We start from the raw sequence: 24,699 nt of genomic DNA on the forward strand, positions 1-24,699 counted from the left end.
TATGTTTTTCCCCCAATACCACTTTCCATCAATTTGTGTAGCACACCCTCACGCCATATTGAGTCAAAGGTTTTTTTTTTTATCAACAAAGCATGAGAAGATTTTGCATTTGTTTTGGTTTGTTTGTTTGTCAATTAGGGTGTGCAGGGTGAATACTTGGTTTGTTGTACGATAATTTGGTAAAAATCCAATTTGACATTTGCTCAGTATACAAGTGGGGCAAAAAAGTATTTAGTCAGCCACCAATTGTGCAAGTTCTCCCACTTAAAAAGATGAGAGAGGCCTGTAATTTTCATCATAGGTACACTTCAACTAAGACAGACAAAATGAGAAAGAAAATCCAGAAAATCACATTGTAGGATTTTTTATGAATTTTTTTGCAAATTATGGTGGAAAATAAGTATTTGGTCAATAACAAAAGTTTATCTCAATACTTTGTTAAATACCCTTTGTTGGCAATGACAGAGGTCAAACGTTTTCTGTAAGTCTTCACAAGGTTTTCACACACTGTTGCTGGTATTTTGGCCCATTCCTCCATGCAGATCTCCTCTAGAGCAGTGATGTTTTGGGGCTGTTGCTGGGCAACACGGACTTTCAACACCCTCCAAAGATTTTCTATGGGGTTGAGATCAGGAGACTGGCTAGGCCACTCCAGGACCTTGAAATGCTTCTTACGAAGCCACTCCTTCGTAGCCCGGGTGGTGTGTTTGGGATCATTGTCATGCTGAAAGACCCAGCCACGTTTCATCTTCAATGCCCTTGCTGATGGAAGGAGGTTTTCACTCAAAATCTCACGATACATGGCCCCATTCATTCTTTCCTTTACACGGATCAGTCGTCCTGGTCCCTTTGCAGAAAAACAGCCCCAAAGCATGATGTTTCCACCCCCATGCTTCACAGTAGGTATGGTGTTCTTTGGATGCAACTCAGCATTCTTTGTCCTCCAAACACGACGAGTTGAGTTTTTACCAAAAAGTTATATTTTGGTTTCATCTGACCATATAACATTCTCCCAATCTTCTTCTGGATCATCCAAATGCTCTCTAGCAAACTTCAGACGGGCCTGGACATGTACTGGCTTAAGCAGGGGGACACGTCTGGAACTGCAGGATTTGAGTCCCTGGCGGCGTAGTGTGTTACTGATGGTAGGCTTTGTTACTTTGGTCCCAGCTCTCTGCGAGTCATTCACTAGGTCCCCCCCGTGTGGTTCTGGGATTTTTGCTCACCGTTCTTGTGATCATTTTGACCCCACGGGGTGAGATCTTGCGTGGAGCCCCAGATCGAGGGAGATTATCAGTGGTCTTGTATGTCTTCCATTTCCGAGTTCATTAGAACGTGCGTTAAAGATGTCGTTCCCATAGCAACGATTAAAACATTCCCTAACCAGAAACCGTGGATTGATGGCAGCATTCGCATGAAACTGAAAGCGCGAACCACTGCTTTTAATCAGGGCAAGGTGACTGGTAACATGACCGAATACAAACAGTGCAGCTATTCCCTCCGCAAGGCTATCAAACAAGCTAAGCGTCAGTATAGAGACAAAGTAGAATCTCAATTCAACGGCTCAGACGCAAGAGGTATGTGGCAGGGTCTACAGTCAATCACGGACTACAAGAAGAAAACCAGCCCAGTCACGGACCAGGATGTCTTGCTCCCAGGCAGACTAAATAACTTTTTTGCCCGCTTTCAGGACAATACAGTGCCACTGACACGGCCTGCAACGAAAACATGCGAACTCTCCTTCACTGCAGCCGAGGTGAGTAAAACATTTAAACGTGTTAACCCTCGCAGGGCTGCAGGCCCAGACGGCATCCCCAGACGCGCCCTCAGAGCATGTGCAGACCAGCTGGCCGGTGTGTTCACGGACATATTCAATCAATCCCTATACCAGTCTGCTGTTCCCACATGCTTCAAGAGGGCCACCATTGTTCCTGTTCCCAAGAAAGCTAAGGTAACTGAGCTAAACGACTACCGCCCCGTAGCACTTCCGTCATCATGAAGTGCTTTGAGAGGCTAGTCAAGGACCATATCACCTCCACCCTACCTGACACCCTAGACCCACTCCAATTTGATTACCGCCCAAATAGGTCCACAGACGATGCAATCTCAACCACACTGCACACTGCCCTAACCCATCTGGACAAGAGGAATACCTATGTGAGAATACTGTTCATCGACTACAGCTCGGCATTCAACACCATAGTACCCTCCAAGCTCGTCATCAAGCTCGAGACCCTGGGTCTCGACCCCACCCTGTGCAACTGGTTAGTGGACTTCCTGACGGGCCGCCCCCAGGTGGTGAGGGTAGGCAACAACATCTCCACCCCGCTGATCCTCAACACTGGGGCCCCACAAGGGTGCGTTCTGAGCCCTCTCCTGTACTCCCTGTTCACCCACGACTGCGTGGCCACGCACGCCTCCAACTCAATCATTAAGTTTGCGGACGACACAACAGTGGTAGGCTTGATTACCAACAACGACGAGACGGCCTACAGGGAGGAGGTGAGGGCCCTCGGAGTGTGGTGTCAGGAAAATAACCTCACACTCAACGTCAACAAAACTAAGGAGATGATTGTGGACTTCAGGAAACAGCAGAGGAAACACCCCCCTATCCACATTGATGGAACAGTAGTGGAGAGGGTAGTAAGTTTTAAGTTCCTCGGCATACACATCATAGACAAACTGAATTGGTCCACTCACACAGACAGCATCGTGAAGAAGGCGCAGCAGCGCCTCTTCAACCTCAGGAGGCTGAAGAAATTCGGCTTGTCACCAAAAGCACCCACAAACTTCTACAGATGCACAATCGAGAGCATCCTGGCGGGCTGTATCACCGCCTGGTACGGCAACTGCTCCGCCCACAACCGTAAGGCTCTCCAGAGGGTAGTGAGGTCTGCACAACGCATCACCGGGGGCAAACTACCTGCCCTCCAGGACACCTACACCACCCGATGTTACAGGAAGGCCATAAAGATCATCAAGGACAACAACCACCCGAGCCACTGCCTGTTCACACCGCTATCATCCAGAAGGCGAGGTCAGTACAGGTGCATCAAAGCTGGGACCGAGAGACTGAAAAACAGCTTCTATCTCAAGGCCATCAGACTGTTAAACAGCCACCACTAACATTGAGTGGCTGCTGCCAACACACTGACTCAACTCCAGCCACTTTAATAATGGGAATTGATGGGAAATTATGTAAAATATATCACTAGCCACTTTAAACAATGCTACCTAATATAATGTTTACATACCCTACATTATTCATCTCATATGTATACGTATATACTGTACTCTATATCACCTACTGCATCCTTATGTAATACATGTATCACTAGCCACTTTAACTATGCCACTTTGTTTACATACTCATCTCTTATGTATATACTGTACTCGATACCATCTACTGTATCTTGCCTAAGCTGCTCTGTACCATCACTCATTCACATATCTTTATGTACATATTCTTTATCCCCTTACACTGTGTATAAGACAGTAGTTTTTTTTCTTTTGGAATTGTTAGTTAGATTACTCGTTGGTTATTACTGCATTGTCGGAACTAGAAGCACAAGCATTTCGCTACACTCGCATTAACATCTGCTAACCATGTGTATGTGACAAATAAAATTTGATTTGATTTGATTTCCTAATAATTGCTCCCACAGTTGATTTCTTCAAACCAAGCTGCTTACCTATTGCAGATTCAGTCTTCCAGCCTGGTGCAGGTCTACACTTTTGTTTCTGGTGTCCTTTGACAGCTCTTTGGTCTTGGCCATAGTGGAGTTTGGAGTGTGACTGTTTGAGGTTGTGGACAGGTGTCTTTTATACTGATAACAAGTTGAAACAGGTGCCATTAATACAGGTAACGAGTGGAGGACAGAGGAGCCTCTTAAAGAAGAAGTTATAGGTCTGTGAGAGCCAGAAATCTTGCTTGTTTGTAGGTGACCAAATACTTATTTTCCACCATAATTTGCAAATAAATTCATTAAAAATCCTACAATGTGATTTTCTGATTTTTTTCTTCTAATTTTGTCTGTCATAGTTGAAGTGTACCCATGAAAATTACAGGCCTCTCTCATCTTTTTAAGTGGGAGAACTTGCACAATTGGTGTCTGACTAAATACTTTTTTGCCCCACTGTATACATATGAGATGAGTAATGTAGGGTATGTAAACATTATATAAAGTGGCATTGTTTAAAGTGGCTAGTGATACAATTTTTCCATTATTAAAGTGGCTAGAGTTGAGTCAGTATGTTGGCAGCAGCCACTCAATGTTAGTGATGGCTGTTTAACAGTCTGATGGCCATGAGATAGAAGCTGTTTTTCAGTCTCTCGGTCCCTGCTTTAATGCACCTGTACTGACCTCGCCTTCTGGATGATAGCGGGGTGAACAGGCAGTGGCTTGGGTGGTTGTTGTTCTTGATGATCTTTTTGGCCTTCCTGTGACATCGAGTGGTGTAGGTGTCCTGGAGGGCAGGTAGTTTGCCCCCGGTGATGCGTTGTGCAGACCTCACTACCCTCTGGAGAGCCTTACGGTTATGGGCGGAGCAGTTGCCATACCAGGCGGTGATACAGCCCGACAGGATGCTCTCGATTGTGCATCTGTAAATGTTAGTGAGTGTTTTTGGTGACAAGCCAAATTTCTTCAGCCTCCTGCGGTTGAAGAGGCGCTGCTGCGCCTTCTTCACCACGCTGTCTGTGTGGGTTTCAGTTTGTCCGTGATATGTACACCGAGGAACTTAAAACTTTCCACCCTCTCCACTACTGTCCCGTCGATGTGGATAGGGGGCTGCTCCCTCTGCTGTTTCCTGAAGTCCACGATAATCTCCTTTGTTTTGTTGACATTGGGTGTGAGGTTATTTTCCTGACGCCACACTCCCAGAGCTCTCACCTCCTCCCTGTAGGTCGTCTCGTCATTGCTGGTAATCAAGCCTACCACTGTAGTGTATTCTGCAAATGTGATGATTGAGTTGGAGGCGTGCATGGCCATGCAGTCATGGGTGAACAGGGAGCACAAGGGTGCTGAGAACGCACCCTTGTGGGGCCCCAGTGTTGAGGATCACCTGGGGGCGGCCCGTCAGGAAGTCTGTATTGTCCTCAAAGTGAGCAAAGAAGTTGTTTAGTCTGTCTGGGAGCAAGACATCGTGGTCCGCGACAGGGCTGGTTTATCTTTTGTAGTCCGTGATTGACTGTAGACACTGCCACATACCTCTCGTGTCTGAGCCATTGAATTGCGACTGTACTTTGTCTCTATTACTGACGCTTAGCTTGTTTGATTGCCTTACGGAGGGAATGGCTACACTGTTTGTATTCGGTCATGTTTCTGGTCGCCTTGCCCTGATTAAAAGCAGTGGTTCGGCACTTTCAGTTTTGCGCGAATGCAGCCATCAATCCACGGTTTCTGGTTGGGGAATGTTTTAATAGACGCTGTGGGTACAACATCACCGATGCACTTGCTAATAAACTCGCTCACAGAATCAGCCTATTTATCAATGTTATTGTTCGATGCTATGCGGAACAAAGCTGAGATGTCAAATATATGGCTAAGATTTTCTACTGCCAAGTTTACACTTTCACTATTACAGTGGAACGTTTTGTCCAGGAAGTTGTCTAAAAGGGATTGAATTTGTTGCTGCCTCATTTTTTGGGTGGGTTTCCAAACTACATTCCTTCATCAATAGCATTTCTTAATATTACTCAGTTCCTTTGGCTTTGATGCCTTATGATTGAGTATTGCTATGTTCAAGTAGACTGTGATTTTGCTGTAGACTGATAGGGGTGTCAGTGGGCTGACTGTGAACGCTCTGAGAGACTCTGAGAGATAAAGTAGTCTACAGTACTACTGCCAAGAGATGAGCTATAGGTGTACCTACCACGGGAGTCCAATATATCAACCCCTACAAGCATGAATTATAATCCCAACCATTATTCACATTCTATGTTGCTGCAGGGTTATTTTCCTGATGTGAGAAACTGGTCAAAATAGGATTCTATATCTGTATGCATTCAAACATTCATGCATTTGCTCAAGCACATACTCACACACATACACACACTAAGAGATAAGCTGTGTGACTGGACTCAAGAGTGGCTGGAATACCTTTGTAAACTTTTTGAAACGCCAGCTTCAGCCCAGCCAACCAGCTATGTTTACGACACATCCATCCATTCATCCGCCCGTCTTCACACTCAAAAGTGGATTACATGGGGATTACTTTTAATTTGAATAAATGTTAATCATTTTAACAGTCTGTGATGGAGAAACAACATCAGAGATGTGAAGGAAATCTAGGGTAGGCATTAGCATAGCCTCGATCCACATATTTTGTCAAAAGGAAGAAAACATGCAAAACACCCATTTTGAAAACAAATTGATTGAGTAAATAGACTGTGAAATCTGCAAATAAGAAACATATTTTCCTCTATGAGCAATACTGTAACATGGAGTAACCGATGAAACATAGTGGATGAGATACTGTAACATGGAGTAACCGATGAAACATAGTGGATTAGATCCTGTAACATGGAGTAACCGATGAAACATAGTGGATTAGATCCTGTAACATGGAGTAACTGATGAAACATAGTGGATTAGATACTGTAACATGGAGTAACCGATGAAACATAGTGGATTAGATCCTCTAACATGGAGTAACCGATGAAACATAGTGGATTAGATCCTGTAACATGGAGTAACCGATGAAACATAGTGGATTAGATACTGTAAAAAGATAGGCTGTATAGGAAAATAACAGATCATATGAGAGAAACTGTTAACTGTAGTTTTAGCTGCTTCCAGCTGCTTCCAGCTATCCAACCCCTAGCAGTTTAGTCTATAAATGTTCTGAGCAGTTTCTTGCATATTATCTGTCATATGCTCCTGTCACTTCCAGCATCCACTTTTCCCTTATATACTGTTTGTCACAGTGCTCCTGCCTCAATCCCCCATCTGTTATCAGACTGATCACCGTACATTACCACCAAGGAGGGTGTGTGTCGACCCCCAAAGGCACATGCTATACCCTCACTCACCTTCCCTCTCTCAGAATGAGCAGTAATGTAATACCGATCGGAGCAAAAAGAACTGGACATATTTGACTCTTCTGTCCCTCCCTGGTTCCTCTTTCATTAGCCAGCCAATCGGACCAGAGAGGCAGATTGACATTAGCTGTAAACCATCTGAAACAGACTGGAAATGGCTTCACTGACAATTAAACTGACAGAGTAGCCATTTTCAGAGGCATTTCCATAACAGCATCTGTCTGTACCATAACGCTGACATATAACATGTTGTAATGAGGCTGGTCCTTATGCCCGAGGTCTGCCTGTACAATAGTTGTATTGCTACATGCTCTGATAAGACTGGATTCTATAACAATCCAGTGTGTGGGGGAGAGGGGACAGATGGGAAATGGAGTTTGAGGCTATGGTTTAGAGCTCCAGGGGAGAAGGAGGATTTAGATGTCTGCCTTTTGACTTTATTACCATGTACGCTATGTAATTAGAAAGATTAGACCAAGGTTATCACACACACACACACACACACACACACACACACACACACACACACACACACACACACACACACACACGTATCCATAGGAGTTCAAATGCCATTATCAGTATCTATAGTAACTGTTGAAGGTCTATAAAACTCCACACATACGCACAATGTTCCTGGTGAGCTGATGTGGGCCTTTGACAGTAGAAAGCTGATTAGACTGCAAACCAAAGATTCATTAGTCTAGTTTAATGGAATTGAGATGAGTGGATGGGAGATTTAAATAAATTAACCTTCAGCGAATCCCCAGAGGCATGTTGGAATGACAGGGGGCTGAGGTTGAATTCTCCTCTTGTCACTGATATAATGAATACTGATGACATGTTATTTGCCCTGGAGTCTGTTGTCATTTAACCCTGGACTCCAACCTGACACGTTGGAGGCCTAGCTGGAGAGAGAGATAGAGAAATGAAATGGCTTGGATGTTCTACTCAGGAACCAACACGAGAGAAACTCGAGCTTCTGACATCTTAATAGTGACAACCTGCTCTGTCTGCTGTGTGTTTATGCGTGTGTGTGTGTGTGTGTGTGTTGAGTGCACATATACGTTTGGCGAAGTTGTCATCATTTGAAAATGTCAAATCTTTAGCCGGAAATAGATACATTTTTACCAGCCGGGAATAGATAAACTTTTACCAGACACCAACAGGGGAAATGTTCTGTGATTTTTACAGCTCTGCATATTATTAACCTTCATTAGTGGCTTCTTGTGAAATGTGCTTAATATCCTCTGTGGTTTGGGTTCAGGCTATTAGTACCCTGTTTGGGTTCAGGCTATTAGTACCCTGTTTGGGTTCAGGCTATTAATACCCTGTTTGGGTTCAGGCTATTAATACCCTGTTTGGGTTCAGGCTATTAATACCCTGTTTGGGTTCAGGCTATTAATACCCTGTTTGGGTTCAGGCTATTAATACCCTGTTTGGGTTCAGGCTATTAATACCCTGTTTGGGTTCAGGCTATTAATACCCTGTTTGGGTTCAGGCTATTAATACCCTGTTTGGGTTCAGGCTATTAATACCCTGTTTGGGTTCAGGCTATTAGTACCCTGTTTGGGTTCAGGCTATTAGTACCCTGTTTGGGTTCAGGCTATTAGTACCCTGTTTGGGTTCAGGCTATTAATACCCTGTTTGGGTTCAGGCTATTAGTACCCTGTTTGGGTTCAGGCTATTAATACCCTGTTTGGGTTCAGGCTATTAGTACCCTGTTTGGGTTCAGGCTATTAATACCCTGTTTGGGTTCAGGCTATTAGTACCCTGTTTGGGTTCAGGCTATTAGTACCCTGTTTGGGTTCAGGCTATTAGTACCCTGTTTGGGTTCAGGCTATTAATACACTCGGTGGTTTGGGTTCAGGCTATTAATACCCTGGGTGGTTTGGGTTCAGGCTATTAATACACTCGGTGGTTTGGGTTCAGTCTATTAATACCCTCTGTGGTTTGGGTTCCGGCTATTAATACCCTCAGTGGTTTGGGTTCAGGCTATTAATACCCTCGGTGGTTTGGGTTCAGGCTATTAATACCCTCGGTGGTTTGGGTTCAGGCTATTAATACCCTCGGTGGTTTGGGTTCAGGCTATTAATACCCTCAGTGGTTTGGGTTCAGGCTATTAATACCCTCAGTGGTTTGGGTTCAGGCTATTAATATGCTCAGTGGCTTGGGTTCAGGCTATTAATACACTCTGTGGTTTGGGTTCAGGCTATTAATACACTCTGTGGTTTGGGTTCAGGCTATTAATACACTCTGTGGTTTGGGTTCAGGCTAATAATGGGTTCAGGCTATTAATACACTCTGTGGTTTGGGTTCAGGCTAATAATGGGTTCAGGCTATTAATACACTCGGTGGTTTGGGTTCAGGCTATTAATACACTCTGTGGTTTGGGTTCAGGCTATTAATACCCTCTGTGGTTTGGGTTCAGGCTATTAATATCCTCAGTGGTTTGGGTTCAGGCTATTAATACACTCTGTGGTTTGGGTTCAGGCTATTAATATCCTCTGTGGTTTGGGTTCAGGCTATTAACACCCTCTGTGGTTTGGGTTCAGGCTATTAATACCCTCAGTGGTTTGGGTTCAGGCTATTAACACCCTAGGTGGTTTGGGTTCAGGCTATTAATACCCTCAGTGGTTTGGATTCAGGCTATTAACACCCTCTGTGGTTTGGGTTCAGGCTATTAGTCACCTCTACACTATTTCGCATGGTGACATCTTTAGGGCCCTAAAAATCTGTGGTGTGGAGAACGCAGACCGAATCCAGACAAAATTAAATTGAACAATATACACTACTGTTCAAAAGTTTGGGGTCACTTAGAAATATCCTTGTTTTCCATAAAAACATACATGAAATGAGTTGCAAAATGAATGGGAAATATAGTCAAGACATTGACAAGGTTATAAATAATGATTTTTAATTGAAATAATAATTGTGTCCTTCAAACTTTGCTTTCGTCAAAGAATCCTCCATTTGCAACAATTACAGCCTTGCAGACCTTTGGCATTCTAGTTGTCAATTTGTTGAGGTAATCTGAAGAGATTTTACCCCATGCTTCCTGAAGCACCTCCTACAAGATGGATTGGCTTGATGGGCACCTCTTACGTACCATATGGTCAAGCTGCTCCCACAACAGCTCAATAGGGTTCAGATCCGGTGACTGTGCTGGCCACTCCATTATAGACAGAATACCAGCGGACTGCTTCTCCCTAAATAGTTCTGGCATAGTTTGGAGCTATGCTTTGGGTCATTGTCCTGTTGTTCTTCTTCGTGATCCGAAACTTTTGAACGGTAGTGGATATCTATATGACTATTTTTTGCCCAAGATTAGCATAAGACTGAACAAAAGTTAGCAGTGAGTCGTATTTTTCTTTACCTTTCTGAAACGGTAAAGCAAGAATGCCCCTGTCTGGGTGTGTGTGTTTGTCTACCACTTTGTGTATCTGTTAGCAATGATGATGATAATGATAACCGTGTAAGCCTAACCGGCAGAATGATATCATGATTATTTGGAACAATCTAGTGGTCATTAGTTTAGCAAACTCTGCAATCACATGTGTGCTACAGACGCACGGCTAACCAATCAGGTCTCTTGCTGGTACAAACTTGAATTAAAGGGTATCTCTTCTCTAATCAGACCCTCCTCTCCTATTATCAGACCCTTTTCCCCTCTTTTCAGACTCTCCTCTCCACCTACCAGACCCTCCTCTGATCAGACCCTCCTCTCCTCTTTTCTAGACCCTCCTCTCCTCTTATCAGACCCTTCGCTCCTCTTATCAGACCCTCTTCTCCTCTAATAAGACCATTCTCCCCTCTTATCAGACCCTCCTCTTTTCAGACATTCCTGTTATCAGACGCTTCTCTCCTTCTATCAGACCCTCCTCTTATCAGACCATTCGCTCCTCATCAGATCCTCCTCTTATCAGACCCTTCAGTCCCTTTATCAGTTCCGCCTCTTCTCTTATCAGACCCCTCTCTCCTACTGTCAGACCTTTCTCTCCTCTTACCAGACCCTCCTCTCCTCTTATCAGACCCTCCTCTGATCAGACCCTTTCTCCCCTTATCAAACACTCATCTCCTCTTATCAGACCCTCCTCTCCTCTCATCAGGCCCTTTTCACCTTTTATCAGACCACAATATCCTCTTATCAGACCTTCCTCACTTCCTATCAGACCCTTCTCTCCTCTAATCAGATCCTTCTCTCCTCTAACCAGACCCTCCTCTCCTCTAATCAGACCCTCCTCTAATCAGACCCTCCTATCCTCTAATCAGACCCTCCTCTTATCAGACCCTCCTCCCCTCTTATCAGACCCTCCTCTTACCAGACCCTTCTCTCCTCTAATCAGACCCTCCTCTCCTCCTACCATACCCTCCTCTCCTCTTACCAGACCCTTCTCTCCTCTAATCAGACCCTCCTCTCCTCCTACCATACCCTCCTCTCCTCTTACCAGACCCTTCTCTCCTCTTATCAGACCATCCTCTTATCTGACCCTCCTCTCCTCTAATCAGACCCTCCTCTCCTCTTACCAGACCCTCCTCTACTCCTAGCTGACCCTCCTCTCCTCTAATCAGACCCTCCTCTCCTCTAATCATACCCTCCTCTACTCCTAGCTGACCCTTCTCTCCTCTTATCAGACCCTCCTCTTATCAGACCCTCCTCTCCTCTTATCAGCCCCTCCTCTACTCCTAGTTGACCCTTCTCTCCTCTAATCAGACCCTCCCCTACTCCTAGCTGACCCTTATCTCCTCTAAACAGACCCTCCTCTCCTCTAATCAGACCCTCCTCTCCTCTTATCAGCCCCTCCTCTACTCCTAGTTGACCCTTCACTCCTCTAATCAGACCCTCCTCTACTCCTAGCTGACCCTTCTCTCCTCTAATCAGACCCTCCTCTCCTCTAATCAGACCCTCCTCTCCTCTTATCAGACCCTCCTCTCCTCTTATCAGCCCCTCCTCTACTCCTAGCTGACCCTTCTCTCCTCTAATCAGACCCTTCTCTCCTCTAATCAGACCCTCCTCTCCTCTAATCAGTCCCTCTTCTCCTCTTATCAGCCCCTCCTCTAATCCTAGCTGACCCTTCTCTACTCTAATCAGACCCTCCTCTCTTCTTATCAGACCCTCTTCTTATCCGACCCTCCTCTCCTCTTACCAGACCCTTCTCTCCTCTAATCAGACCCTCCTCTCCTCTAATCAGACCCTTCTCTCCTCTTATCAGACCCTTCTCCCTGCTTATCAGACCCTCCTCTCCTCTGATCAGACCCTCCTCTCCTGTTATCAGCCCCTCCTCTACTCATAGCTGACCCTCCCCCTATCAGACCCTCCTCTCCTCTTATCAGACATTCCTGTCATCAGACCCTTCTCTCCTTCAGTCAGACACTCCTCTTATCAGAATCTTTTCCCCTACTATCAGACCTTTCTCTCCTCCTCTCAGACCCTCCTCTCCTCTTATCAGCCCCTCCTCTACTCATAGCTGACCCTTCTCCCCTCTTATCAGACCCTCCTCTCCTCTTATCAGACATTCCTGTCATCAGACCCTTCTCTCCTTCAATCAGACACTCCTCTTATCAGAATCTTTTCCCCTACTATCAGACCCTCCTCTCCTCTTATCAGACCCTCCTCTCCTCTTATCAGACATTCCTGTTATCAGACCCTTCTCTCCTTCTTTCAGACACTCCTCTTATCAGAATATTTTCCCCTACTATCAGACGTTTCTCTCAAACTACCAGACCCTCCTCCTATCAGACCCTCCTCTGCTCTTATCAGACACTTCTCCCCTCTAATCAGACCCTTTGCTCCTCTTATCAAATCCTCCTCTGCTCTTATCAGACCCTTCTCTCCTCTAATCAGACCCTCCTCTCCTCTAATCAGACCCTCTTCTCCTCTTATCAGCCCCTCCTCTAATCCTAGCTGACCCTTCTCTTATCAAACACTCCTCTCCTCTTATCAGCCCCTCCTCTACTCCTAGCTGACCCTTCTCTACTCTAATCAGACCCTCCTCTCTTCTTATCAGACCCTCTTCTTATCCGACCCTCCTCTCCTCTTACCAGACCTTTCTCTCCTCTAATCAGACCCTCCTCTCCTCTAATCAGACCCTTCTCTCCTCTTATCAGACCCTTCTCCCTGCTTATCAGACCCTCCTCTCCTCTGATCAGACCCTCCTCTCCTGTTATCAGCCCCTCCTCTACTCATAGCTGACCCTTCTCCCCTCTTATCAGACCCTCCTCTCCTCTTATCAGACATTCCTGTCATCAGACCCTTCTCTCCTTCAGTCAGACACTCCTCTTATCAGAATCTTTTCCCCTACTATCAGACCTTTCTCTCCTCCTCTCAGACCCTCCTCTCCTCTTATCAGCCCCTCCTCTACTCATAGCTGACACTTCTCCCCTCTTATCAGACCCTCCTCTCCTCTTATCAGACATTCCTGTCATCAGACCCTTCTCTCCTTCAATCAGACACTCCTCTTATCAGAATCTTTTCCCCTACTATCAGACCCTCCTCTCCTCTTATCAGACCCTCCTCTCCTCTTATCAGACATTCCTGTTATCAGACCCTTCTCTCCTTCTTTCAGACACTCCTCTTATCAGAATATTTTCCCCTACTATCAGACGTTTCTCTCAAACTACCAGACCCTCCTCCTATCAGACCCTCCTCTGCTCTTATCAGACACTTCTCCCCTCTAATCAGACCCTTTGCTCCTCTTATCAAACCCTCCTCTGCTCTTATCAGACTTTTCTCTCCTCTTACCAGATCCTCCTCTTATCAGACCCTCCTCATCTCAGACCCTTCACTCCTTATATCAGACCCTCCTCTCCTCTTATCAGACACTTTCTCCCCTTATCAGACCCTCCATTCCTCTTATCAGACCCTCCTTTCCTCTTATCAGACCCTCCTCTCCTCTTATCAGACCATTCTCCCCTCTTATCAGACCCTCCTCTCCTCTTATCAGACATTCCTGTTTTCAGACCCTTCTCTCCTTTTATCAGACCCACCTCTCCTCTTATCAGACCCTCCTCTCATATTATCCTTCTCTCCTCTTATCAGAATCTTATTTCATCTTATCAGACGCTCCTCTCCTCCTATCAGACCCTCCTCTGCTCTTATCAGACCCTTATCTCCCCTATCAGACCCTCCTCTCTTCTTATCAGACCCTCCTCTCCTCTTGTCAGACCCTCCTCTCCTCTTATCAGACTCTCCTCTTATCAGACCATCCTTTCCTCTTATCGGACCCTTTCTCCTCTTATCAGACCCTCCTTTCCTCTTATCAGACCCTCCTCTCCTCTTACCAGACCCTTTCTCCCCATATCAGACCCTCCTTTCCTCTTATCAGACCCTCCTCTCCTCTTACCAGACCCTTTCTCCCCTTATCAGACCCTCATTTCCTCTTATCAGACCCTCCTTTCCTCTTATCGGACACTTTTCACCTGCTTATCAGACCTTTCTCTCCACCTACCAGACCCTCCTCCTATCGGACCCTTCGTTCCTCTTTTTTCCTCTTATCAGACCTTTCTCTCCACCTACCAGACCCTCCTCCTATCGGACCCTTCGCTCCTCTTTTCAGACCCTCCTCTGCTCTTATCAGACCTTTTCTCCTCTTATCAGACCCTGTCCTCTTATCAGACCATTTTCTCCTCTTATCAGACCATCCTCTCTTCTTATCGGACCCTTTCTCCTCTTATCAAACCTTTTCTCCTCTTATTAGACCCTCCTCTCCTCTTACCAGACCCTTTCTCCCCTTATCAGACCCTCCTTTCCTCTCCTCAGACCCGTTCTCCCCTTATCAGACCCTCCTCTCCTCTTATCAGACATTCCTGTTTTCAGACCCTTCTCTCCTTTTATCAGACCCACCTCTCCTCTTATCAGACCCTCCTCTCCTCTCCTTATCTCCCTATCAGACCCTCCTCTCTTCTTATCAGACCCTCCTCTCCTCTTGTCAGACCCTCCTCTCCTCTTATCAGACTCTCCTCTTATCAGACCATCCTTTCCTCTTATCGGACCCTTTCTCCTCTTATCAGACCCTCCTTTCCTCTTATCAGACCCTCCTCTCCTCTTACCAGACCCTTTCTCCCCTTATCAGACCCTCCTTTCCTCTTATCAGACCCTCCTCTTATCAGACCCTTTGCCCCTTATCAGACCCTCCTTTCCTCTTATCAGACCCTCCTCTCCTGCTATCAGACCTTTCTCTCCACCTACCAGACCCTCCTCCTATCGGACCCTTCGCTCCTCTTTTCAGACCCTCCTTTCCTCTTATCAGACCCTTTTCCACTCTTATCAGACCCTCCTCTCCTTTAATCAGACCTTCCTCTTATCAGACAGTAATCTCCTCTTATCAGACTCTCCTCTTATCAGACCATTCGCTCCTCATCAGATCCTCCTCTTATCAGACCCTTCAGTCCCTTTATCAGTTCCGCCTCTTCTCTTATCAGACCCCTCTCTCCTACTGTCAGACCTTTCTCTCCTCTTACCAGACCCTCCTCTCCTCTTATCAGACCCTCCTCTGATCAGACCCTTTCTCCCCTTATCAAACACTCATCTCCTCTTATCAGACCCTCCTCTCCTCTCATCAGGCCCTTTTCACCTTTTATCAGACCACAATATCCTCTTATCAGACCTTCCTCACTTCCTATCAGACCCTTCTCTCCTCTAATCAGATCCTTCTCTCCTCTAACCAGACCCTCCTCTCCTCTAATCAGACCCTCCTCTAATCAGACCCTCCTATCCTCTAATCAGACCCTCCTCTTATCAGACCCTCCTCCCCTCTTATCAGACCCTCCTCTTACCAGACCCTTCTCTCCTCTAATCAGACCCTCCTCTCCTCCTACCATACCCTCCTCTCCTCTTACCAGACCCTTCTCTCCTCTAATCAGACCCTCCTCTCCTCCTACCATACCCTCCTCTCCTCTTACCAGACCCTTCTCTCCTCTTATCAGACCATCCTCTTATCTGACCCTCCTCTCCTCTAATCAGACCCTCCTCTCCTCTTACCAGACCCTCCTCTACTCCTAGCTGACCCTCCTCTCCTCTAATCAGACCCTCCTCTCCTCTAATCATACCCTCCTCTACTCCTAGCTGACCCTTCTCTCCTCTTATCAGACCCTCCTCTTATCAGACCCTCCTCTCCTCTTATCAGCCCCTCCTCTACTCCTAGTTGACCCTTCTCTCCTCTAATCAGACCCTCCCCTACTCCTAGCTGACCCTTATCTCCTCTAAACAGACCCTCCTCTCCTCTAATCAGACCCTCCTCTCCTCTTATCAGCCCCTCCTCTACTCCTAGTTGACCCTTCACTCCTCTAATCAGACCCTCCTCTACTCCTAGCTGACCCTTCTCTCCTCTAATCAGACCCTCCTCTCCTCTTATCAGACCCTCCCTCTCCTCTTATCAGCCCCTCCTCTACTCCTAGCTGACCCTTCTCTCCTCTAATCAGACCCTTCTCTCCTCTAATCAGACCCTCCTCTCCTCTAATCAGTCCCTCTTCTCCTCTTATCAGCCCCTCCTCTAATCCTAGCTGACCCTTCTCTACTCTAATCAGACCCTCCTCTCTTCTTATCAGACCCTCTTCTTATCCGACCCTCCTCTCCTCTTACCAGACCCTTCTCTCCTCTAATCAGACCCTCCTCTCCTCTAATCAGACCCTTCTCTCCTCTTATCAGACCCTTCTCCCTGCTTATCAGACCCTCCTCTCCTCTGATCAGACCCTCCTCTCCTGTTATCAGCCCCTCCTCTACTCATAGCTGACCCTCCCCCTATCAGACCCTCCTCTCCTCTTATCAGACATTCCTGTCATCAGACCCTTCTCTCCTTCAGTCAGACACTCCTCTTATCAGAATCTTTTCCCCTACTATCAGACCTTTCTCTCCTCCTCTCAGACCCTCCTCTCCTCTTATCAGCCCCTCCTCTACTCATAGCTGACCCTTCTCCCCTCTTATCAGACCCTCCTCTCCTCTTATCAGACATTCCTGTCATCAGACCCTTCTCTCCTTCAATCAGACACTCCTCTTATCAGAATCTTTTCCCCTACTATCAGACCCTCCTCTCCTCTTATCAGACCCTCCTCTCCTCTTATCAGACATTCCTGTTATCAGACCCTTCTCTCCTTCTTTCAGACACTCCTCTTATCAGAATATTTTCCCCTACTATCAGACGTTTCTCTCAAACTACCAGACCCTCCTCCTATCAGACCCTCCTCTGCTCTTATCAGACACTTCTCCCCTCTAATCAGACCCTTTGCTCCTCTTATCAAACCCTCTGCTCTTATCAGACTTTTCTCTCCTCTTACCAGACCCCCTCCTATCAGACCCTCCTCTGCTCTTATCAGACACTTCTCCCCTCTAATCAGACCCTTTGCTCCTCTTATCAAACCCTCTGCTCTTATCAGACTTTTCTCTCCTCTTACCAGACCCCCCTCCTATCAGACCCTCCACCTGCTCTTATCAGACACTTCTCCCCTCTAATCAGACCCTTTGCTCCTCTTATCAAATCCTCCTCTGCTCTTATCAGACCCTTCTCTCCTCTAATCAGACCCTCCTCTCCTCTAATCAGACCCTCTTCTCCTCTTATCAGCCCCTCCTCTAATCCTAGCTGACCCTTCTCTTATCAAACACTCCTCTCCTCTTATCAGCCCCTCCTCTACTCCTAGCTGACCCTTCTCTACTCTAATCAGACCCTCCTCTCTTCTTATCAGACCCTCTTCTTATCCGACCCTCCTCTCCTCTTACCAGACCTTTCTCTCCTCTAATCAGACCCTCCTCTCCTCTAATCAGACCCTTCTCTCCTCTTATCAGACCCTTCTCCCTGCTTATCAGACCCTCCTCTCCTCTGATCAGACCCTCCTCTCCTGTTATCAGCCCCTCCTCTACTCATAGCTGACCCTTCTCCCCTCTTATCAGACCCTCCTCTCCTCTTATCAGACATTCCTGTCATCAGACCCTTCTCTCCTTCAGTCAGACACTCCTCTTATCAGAATCTTTTCCCCTACTATCAGACCTTTCTCTCCTCCTCTCAGACCCTCCTCTCCTCTTATCAGCCCCTCCTCTACTCATAGCTGACACTTCTCCCCTCTTATCAGACCCTCCTCTCCTCTTATCAGACATTCCTGTCATCAGACCCTTCTCTCCTTCAATCAGACACTCCTCTTATCAGAATCTTTTCCCCTACTATCAGACCCTCCTCTCCTCTTATCAGACCCTCCTCTCCTCTTATCAGACATTCCTGTTATCAGACCCTTCTCTCCTTCTTTCAGACACTCCTCTTATCAGAATATTTTCCCCTACTATCAGACGTTTCTCTCAAACTACCAGACCCTCCTCCTATCAGACCCTCCTCTGCTCTTATCAGACACTTCTCCCCTCTAATCAGACCCTTTGCTCCTCTTATCAAACCCTCCTCTGCTCTTATCAGACTTTTCTCTCCTCTTACCAGATCCTCCTCTTATCAGACCCTCCTCATCTCAGACCCTTCACTCCTTATATCAGACCCTCCTCTCCTCTTATCAGACACTTTCTCCCCTTATCAGACCCTCCATTCCTCTTATCAGACCCTCCTTTCCTCTTATCAGACCCTCCTCTCCTCTTATCAGACCATTCTCCCCTCTTATCAGACCCTCCTCTCCTCTTATCAGACATTCCTGTTTTCAGACCCTTCTCTCCTTTTATCAGACCCACCTCTCCTCTTATCAGACCCTCCTCTCATATTATCCTTCTCTCCTCTTATCAGAATCTTATTTCATCTTATCAGACGCTCCTCTCCTCCTATCAGACCCTCCTCTGCTCTTATCAGACCCTTATCTCCCCTATCAGACCCTCCTCTCTTCTTATCAGACCCTCCTCTCCTCTTGTCAGACCCTCCTCTCCTCTTATCAGACTCTCCTCTTATCAGACCATCCTTTCCTCTTATCGGACCCTTTCTCCTCTTATCAGACCCTCCTTTCCTCTTATCAGACCCTCCTCTCCTCTTACCAGACCCTTTCTCCCCATATCAGACCCTCCTTTCCTCTTATCAGACCCTCCTCTCCTCTTACCAGACCCTTTCTCCCCTTATCAGACCCTCATTTCCTCTTATCAGACCCTCCTTTCCTCTTATCGGACACTTTTCACCTGCTTATCAGACCTTTCTCTCCACCTACCAGACCCTCCTCCTATCGGACCCTTCGTTCCTCTTTTTCCTCTTATCAGACCTTTCTCTCCACCTACCAGACCCTCCTCCTATCGGACCCTTCGCTCCTCTTTTCAGACCCTCCTCTGCTCTTATCAGACCTTTTCTCCTCTTATCAGACCCTGTCCTCTTATCAGACCATTTTCTCCTCTTATCAGACCATCCTCTCTTCTTATCGGACCCTTTCTCCTCTTATCAAACCTTTTCTCCTCTTATTAGACCCTCCTCTCCTCTTACCAGACCCTTTCTCCCCTTATCAGACCCTCCTTTCCTCTCCTCAGACCCGTTCTCCCCTTATCAGACCCTCCTCTCCTCTTATCAGACATTCCTGTTTTCAGACCCTTCTCTCCTTTTATCAGACCCACCTCTCCTCTTATCAGACCCTCCTCTCCTCTCCTTATCTCCCCTATCAGACCCTCCTCTCTTCTTATCAGACCCTCCTCTCCTCTTGTCAGACCCTCCTCTCCTCTTATCAGACTCTCCTCTTATCAGACCATCCTTTCCTCTTATCGGACCCTTTCTCCTCTTATCAGACCCTCCTTTCCTCTTATCAGACCCTCCTCTCCTCTACCAGACCCTTTCTCCCCTTATCAGACCCTCCTTTCCTCTTATCAGACCCTCCTCTTATCAGACCCTTTTCCCCTTATCAGACCCTCCTTTCCTCTTATCAGACCCTCCTCTCCTGCTATCAGACCTTTCTTTCCACCTACCAGACCCTCCTCCTATCGGACCCTTCGCTCCTCTTTTCAGACCCTCCTTTCCTCTTATCAGACCCTTTTCCACTCTTATCAGACCCTCCTCTCCTTTAATCAGACCTTCCTCTTATCAGACAGTAATCTCCTCTTATCAGACTCTCCTATCCTCTAATCAGACCCCTCTCTCCTTCTATTACATCTATCAGACCCTTCGCTCCTCTTTTCAGACTCTCATCTGCTCTTATCAAACATTTTCTCCTCTTATCAGACCCTCCTCTCCTCTTATCAGACCTTCCTGTTATCAGACCCTTCTCTCCTTTTATCAGACCCACCTCTCCTCTTATCAGACCCTCCTCTTATATTATCCTTCTCTCCTCTTATCAGAATCTTATTTCATCCTATCAGACCCTCCTCTCCTCCTATCAGACCCTCCTCTGCTCTTATCAGACCCTTATCTCCCCTTATCAGACCCTCCTTTCCTCTTATCAGACCCTCCTCTCCTCATATCAGACCCTCCTTTCCTCTTATCGGACCCTTTCTCACCTTATCAGACCCTCCTCTCCTCTTATCAGACCCTCCTCTCCTCTTATCAGACCCTCCTTTCCTCTTATCGGACCCTTCTCCCCTTATCAGACCCTCCTTTCCTCTTATCCGCTCCTCCTCTCCTCTTATCAGACTCTCCTCTTATCAGACCCTCCTTTCCTCTTATCGGACCCTTTCTCCCCTTATCAGACCCTCCTTTCCTCTTATCAGACCCTCCTCTCCTCTTACCAGACCCTTTCTCCCCTTATCAGACCCTCATTTCCTCTTATCAGACCCTCCTTTCCTCTTATCGGACACTTTTCACCTGCTTATCAGACCTTTCTCTCCACCTACCAGACCCTCCTCCTATCGGACCCTTCGCTCCTCTTTTTCCTCTTATCAGACCTTTCTCTCCACCTACCAGACCCTCCTCCTATCGGACCCTTCGCTCCTCTTTTCAGACCCTCCTCTGCTCTTATCAGACCTTTTCTCCTCTTATCAGACCCTGTCCTCTTATCAGACCATTTTCTCCTCTTATCAGACCATCCTCTCTTCTTATCGGACCCTTTCTCCTCTTATCAAACCTTTTCTCCTCTTATTAGACCCTCCTCTCCTCAGACCCGTTCTCCCCTTATCAGACCCTCCTCTCCTCTTATCAGACCCTTTCTCCCCTTATCAGACCCTCCTCTGCTCTCATCAGACTCCCCTCTCCTACTATCAGACCCTTCTCTCCTCTTACCAGACCCTCCTTATCAGACCCTTCACTCCTCTTATCAGACCTTTTCTCCTCTTATCAGACCCTCTCCTCATATCAGACCATTTTCTCCTCTTATCAGACCCTCCTCTCTTCTTATCGGACCCTTCTCTCCTCTTATCAGATCCTCCTCTCCTCGTATCAGACCTTTCTTTCCTCTTATCAGACCCTCTTCTTCTATTATCTGACCATTCTCTCCTCTTATCAGACCATCCTCATGCTAAACATACAACAAAGTGACGGTCTCACCCCAGGAATCACATTCACCACGGCCTTTCTCTCTCTCTCTCTGTCTCTCTCTCTTTCAATACACTGCTCAGTAGCATAAAAGCTGCTATTGGCCTCTTTCTGCAGAAACATTATCAACACTCTCCATAAAATACACTGTACAGGAAAGCAGGTTGAGTGGTTCCTGTGTTTTGATTGAAGCCTATTTTTACACAAAAGTGGCAGCCTGATAAGTCAAAGGATCTGGCTCAAGATGTGTGTGTGTGTGTGTGTGTGTGTGTCTGTAAGCATGGAAGTGTGAATTTGTCAGAGATATACTGAAAGAGAACCTGTAAGGGAGGGGGAGAGATACTGATTGTGTTTGTGTGTGTCCAGGTGTGTGTTTCTGTGCTTCAAATGTATACTGGTGTGCGTGAGTGCTTATGCCTGTCACCACCATCGCCAATGGAAACCTGACTACAGTGATTCCATGGATACCAGTGCCAAGCTAAGCCAGTCCTCTCAGCCATCCTACATGTCCCCACTTACAGCTCCACACATTTACACACTTTACCGGCTTGCCACTAAACTTGGATGGTTCATAATATTACTTTTGAACATCGGGCTGCCATCTTAATGTAGTAACTTCTTCTACTTATATTTGTCAACGTGTATTTTATTCTGAGAGCTGAGGGTCCATTAAGATGCAGTAGAAAGAGTGAAACTGAGAAAGGAAGCCGGCCTTTATACATGTCTAAAGATGTTGTTCCACTGAGTGATTCCATCTCTAGTTGTGGTCATTAGTGAGCTGGAATGAATAGGAACAGAAATCACCTGGAAGCCCGGAGGAGTGATCAGGGTCTCTGCTGCCTGCCCCAGCTCACACTCCTCTCTGCACCCTTTACCAGGGGCCTTTTCATTAGGCAACAAAACAGAAGACAATGGACTGAAACATGGAGGGGCTACTGTACATTTTTCTTTCACCAATGACGTCCATCATATAAGCCTGTAATTTCTCAGTCAGTGGAATGCATAAAGTAGGACTGAGATGTATCAGTCTTATGAAATCCTGTAATCAGACCTGAGTCGGACCATCTTGGATCCTGGTTGGTTGATATACTTTTCAGTCAGCACTCGGGGCCCTAGTCACATAGCTTCTCTGTTTGACACGTGAGTGTGTGTGTATAGGCCTGTATAGTGTGCATGTAGCCAAATTAAACAAATACTACAGTTTACTATAGAATACTACAGTACTTAGTTTAGAATTATATGGTAAACTATAGTATATTGTAGAATACTATAATACACATGGTAGTATCCTTCGATCATGTGTAGTACTTACTATAGAATGTTGAAGCATACTGTAGAATATTATGGTATTTACAGTATTATCCACAAAAAAGTACTGTAGTAAATACTACAGTAATGTCCTTAAAAACACTACAGTCTGCAAAAACAACATTTTTTTACAAACACACTATAGTGTATCCTACAGACTGCAAAAACACTACATTAATTACTATAGTATATACTACAGTTTTAATTTACTACAGGGCTAAAAGAGGAAGTCAGGTTGTGTGTAGTTGATCAATAAAGTGATATTAATCACTTTCCCCTGGGAAAAGAGGGTCCATTTGAAAGAGGATTATAAAGTTTGTTCAACCAGTTACTGATGTGTTGTGTAAAGCGAAGGTGGAATAACCTCTGGGAAAGACGCTGAGATGAGATCTTGCTTCCTTTCACTTTGATTCACTGTCTGTTGTCACACCCTGACCATAGTTTGCTTTGTATGTTTCTATGTTTTGGTTGGTCAGGGTGTGATCTGAGTGGGCATTCTATGTTGGATGTCTTGTTTGTCTATTTCTATGTCTGGCCTGATATGGTTCTCAATCAGAGGCAGGTGTTAGTCATTGTCTCTGATTGGGAACCATATTTAGGTAGCCTGGGTTTCACTGTGTGTTTGTGGGTGATTGTTCCTGTCTCTGTGTTTTGCACCAGATAGGACTGTTTTAGGTTTTCCACGTTTGTTGTTTTGTTAGTTTATTCGTGTACAGTTTCTTTATTAAAGTACAATGAATAACAACCACGCTGCATTTTGGTCCGCCTCTACTTCACCTAAAGAAAACCGTTACATCTGTTGTCTAAATGTAACTGTTAGATGAAATTAGTTCTTGCGTGTTCATTAACCAATTCATTAACCAACCAATTCATAATTATGATTATAAGATTCATACATTCATACAGTAACAGAGTATTCTGTTTAGTTATAGTTCTAATTTAAATGTATACATAATTTAGTCATTATTCATAAAAATACCATGACATATCCACCCTTTGACTAAATATTATACATCCAATCACACCTATTTTTATTAGAATGTTAAAAAGCACACATCTATTTTTATTAAAACTATTTCTAGTTATCCAAATTCAACCTAGCAAAGACCAGTATATGTATTTACATGGACTGTTCTAGGCCTATATCAGACTCTTCTTATCAGGATTTTTGTTATCTTCATCAAAGAAACAGTCTAAACATCAAAACAAGAAAAAACCAAAAACTTTGGAAATGGTCTCATATAACACAGGCTCCTCGTATGTGAAGGAGCCAGATCCATCGGCTAGGTCTAGAGTCATGTATTCATCATTCCACTGGTCAGAGCTCAGAATCGGCCCATATCTCACCATCTGTTATCTCATGGATTTCTCCAGAGTCCTGGAAATGAGAACCTTTCACACTGGAATCATCCGCACAAAACTAACAGTCACACAGGTGAAGGTTAACCAAAACACAGTGATCATGACGTTTATTCATTTCCCAAACACACTATCAAACCAATTTCTTAGAGCATTATCTACCCCAGAGTTCTCTGCCAGGGCCTTGGTCACTGATCCGTCTGGAGCTGTGTCATTCTGGGACGAACCTCCCCCCACCCTTTTCAGCCAGTAACATATCCAAGGCTATTCTATCCTGACATCCCATCAACCTAGTTGCAGCTGTTATCACCATAAGATGCTTGATTCCAATCCAGAACTCAACAGGTAACCCCCTTGGAACTCCAATGCTATCAATGTAAACTCTAAGGTCAAAATATCATAACAGAGCACTCCTTCTCTCTCTTCGACCTGGCTCTGGGTAAGGGTAAAGAGCATGCCTACCTGCACTAGTGCACAACTACCGGTCCAATTGGTAGGCAGGTTAGGTCACAGTCTCACACCCCCACAAATCACCAGACATCCACTCCAGGCCTCTTCATCTGCCAGTCAAGTCCCTCATTGTCTTGTCGGTTGTAACATTCTCTGTCCTATTGCATGTTCTTACTTCCCCTACGT

The sequence above is a fragment of the Oncorhynchus tshawytscha genome, linkage group LG21 (genome assembly GCF_018296145.1).
Source record: "Oncorhynchus tshawytscha isolate Ot180627B linkage group LG21, Otsh_v2.0, whole genome shotgun sequence".
In the NCBI taxonomy this organism is placed as follows: Eukaryota; Metazoa; Chordata; class Actinopteri; order Salmoniformes; family Salmonidae; genus Oncorhynchus; species Oncorhynchus tshawytscha.